The sequence below is a fragment of the Phalaenopsis equestris genome, unplaced genomic scaffold (assembly GCF_001263595.1).
Source record: "Phalaenopsis equestris unplaced genomic scaffold, ASM126359v1 Scaffold000552, whole genome shotgun sequence".
Classification (NCBI taxonomy): Eukaryota; Viridiplantae; Streptophyta; class Magnoliopsida; order Asparagales; family Orchidaceae; genus Phalaenopsis; species Phalaenopsis equestris.
Genome location: NW_018164992.1, coordinates 1,152,287 through 1,155,928, shown reverse-complemented (window position 1 = coordinate 1,155,928; position 3,642 = coordinate 1,152,287).

The window sequence follows — 3,642 nt, the reverse complement described above, 5'->3', positions numbered from 1 at the left end:
TATATATATATATATATAACGAACAAATTTTTTATCAAACATTATAAATTCAATGCAAGTTGTGTCCGCTACGTTCTTTAAGCAAACAGGTCAACCACTAACAAGTTTATTGAGAACTATTTAGTATTTATAAAAGTGTTGAGCATGGACAAATTTTTATTAGATTGCTTTTACTTGAATTATATAAATAATAAATAAACAATATTTTTATAACCTTCTTATATTAAATTGTTGAATTCTGATAAATCTGTGAATCACATATCAAGAGTTTGATGGTAAGAAAAGAAAGAGAAAGAGAGAGACAAAGAGATAAGTGCATGTTCATAAAGAGTAAGACGTATTTTCTATTTCATAAAACGATCCCCTATTAATGGGGAGGGAATACAACATGTGAAATTAAATATTTGTCTCTGCTTTGATGTGACATTATATAATATTTTAAGTATTTTGCATGAATAGTTTTATGACTCGACTACATTCTTGCTAGGTCGATTGAGCTCGATAGCCTTTGGTTTGGTGTGGCCTGCTCGTTCAGCTATGTTGAGTTGAGATTATTGGTTAGCCTTCGATTAACTTCAGATCGGCATGACTGGCTCAATTGGCTAGACTTTGCTGATAGACTAATTTGGATCTCTGGAGAGGAGTCATTGTCGGCTAAGTGATGTTAGGTTATTGGGCTAAGGGTGAAACACCGTAAGCCAATAGGTAGCTCACTCCCCGCGTGGAAAGTTGGAGGGATGATTTAGATTTCTTGTGATATGGTTATTTCTAGGTCCTTGATAACGAGCGTCTGAGACTTTCATGAAATGATTGATGAAACTTTTGTCTAGTATATTGAAAAGGTTGATTTTCGACCTCGATATGCTTTCATATGGTGGTTGGCTTGTATGCCTATCAATTGTATCTTGTATGATGGGTTCAAGCTCGGACCATTTGGAAGCCATTAGTCTTGATGGCCCTAGTTTAGATGGTTGAATCTGGTTGGCTTTGGCTGTGGTTCAAACTGCTACATCTGGTTATATAAGTGACTCCTGGTCTCTGTTGGCAAACCATCCTTAGTTACATTTTGTTGACTTTTGAACTGTTGGATTTCCCTCAATATTTGTGTTGATGCATTCATAATGAAAATATTTTAGCTCATTGATTCTCGTATTTCTTAAAAGCGAGAGTTGCAATAAAAAAAAGTTCTAAATGGAAAAAAAAAAGATATCATTTATGTCATAGTCAAAATTATAATAATTAATCTTCATGGAATTTCGTGCCTGTGGTTTTTATAAATATGACATGTACGACTCCTTTGATATTTTATATTTGTTATGTGTCTTTTTGCATGAGTAGCTCGACTTTCAAATGTCTTTATGGAGAAAGTTCGAAACCCTTTAGGCCCGGTTAGGGAAATGATGATTGTTACCTTTGGAAGGGCAGTAGTGGTGCTGCCTCGAAGGTTAGAAGAGACAAATGAAGTTTGTTGTCAAGAAGTAGAAGATAGACAAGTCGATGGATCAGGTGGGGTCTTCTGACTCTCTTCTTGGTTCTTGGCCGAGTAAGGGCCAAGCATGTGATGGAGATAGTATGGGCGGCTCGGGAGCTGATTCATCCTCTTGTGGTGGCACGGGACTTAATGGTTGAGCAAATCATGCAAGAAGTTGTTGGTGCTTTGTTGTTTGCCTAAGCTCGAAGAACTATGAATGCTTTTCTGTCACTTGGTGAAAATAATATGTCGGTTGGATGTATAAAGCTAAGTCAGCTCCTTTGTATAGGGATATATAGTATTGTTGATTTGGTTCAAATTTATTTTTTTTAATTAAATTGAATTGTGGTGCAACCAAGCTGATACTGGCTTATAACTTGCCTTTGTAAGATGCTGGCAAGGGATCCGGCCCGACACTAGTTTTGGCAGCCCCGACAACGGCTAGGAGCGAGAAAGGAGTGGTCGACCGCCCGACCAGTCGCCGTGAGCTCGACAAGGAAGCGACTAATGAGCGACGAATATCTCTTGAATTATTGGCTTGCCGCTTGGACGAGATCGAACGCCCTTCGCCATGAATCACCTGTAAGTTCTTCTCCTCGGAATTGTTTCCGAGTGTAACTCATATATCTATTTCGTATGCTATGATTTGAAATTGGATGTTGTTGGATCATGATTCTAAACATCTGTTACCAATATCCAAATCATGTCCAACCAATACCCAACTCTTTGATGGTATATTTTGACTTAAAAAAACAATCAAATATGATATTTTTGCTCAAAATTCTTTTTTAATGCCACAACAAAAAAAAAAAAACCTATAAATACACGCATCACTTTTAAAACATAATTAATGATAAAATACATACAAATCACTTCAATAATTGAAAAGTAGGAGGCAAGCCTAACCCTCTTCATCTCCATTAATAATAGCTACTTTAAGCCATTTTAAATATTATTTAAATTTTTTGTAGTGCACTCACCATGCTAAAAAATTCTTAAAATTTTAATGATTCATGCTGGCATTCAATTCATAAAACATCATCATTATTGGACAAATTGAAAGTTAGTTATAATCATCACCATCATCATCATCATTATTTTTCTCGTTGCTATAAAATATATTTACATATTTAACAATAAAATTTTTACATTTTCATGCACGACACTCAACCAGTTAAATCTCAAATAAAAAACCCACTTTTATTTATATATTAGATATTTAAATACATAAGAATAGTGGATATATGTGTACAATTTTCATGATATAATCGAACATAAGAAATGTGTTAGCACGAATATCGAGGAAATCCAATGATCCATGAGAGAGGAAGCATGGCGAAGAAAGGTTTGACGACAAAAGAATAAGAGATTCAGTTATTCTATTAGATGTAGCCATGTAAGTCAAACTTGAAAATTGTCTGAGTTAGGATAATAACAAAAAGAACGACCAAATGATCATAATCCGAATCAATTAGAATAAACTAAAGACATACAAGCATCCAAACTAATTATTGCACGAATGTGAAACGAAGACATCGACCTACAGTCTAGTAGATTTTACCACGAGGAAACATGCACACCCGAGACTCTTCATCATAGAAAAAAAATTAGTTATACAAGAGAGCCTTTTAATCATTCTAATGGATTCCCTCGTCAAGTAACTTAGCTATCGATCATACAAGATCAATCAATCGACAAAGCCTGGCTAATCGAGTCACTCATGCCAAATAGAAGTTAATCAAGCTCAGCCGGCCGGTAACACCAACTATACCTAGCCTACAAAATCAACATCACAAAGTCGAAGTCATACAAGTCCAACCGACGAATTAGAGGGCAAACGAGCAATTAACTAATATATAAAATGCCTAGAATATTTTGTGCAGCTCCTATTATAGAGGCCAAAATATAATGTCACTACACTGTACAATCTTTCGTATAAATATACAGTTTATATTATGACAAATGACTTAACAGATAATACATTTTACATTATTATTGATCACTCCATTCTTTCCCTTTTTTTCTTAGACTTTATTTATTAGGAGCCTAGTTCTCGGACAAATCAGGATTGAACAACAAACTTGTTGCGGGTCACAGCAGGTCAATCCCACAAGATAATCTGTCGTGTTCGGGTCGTGTCGATATTGCATGATGGCTAAGGAATTCGGCGG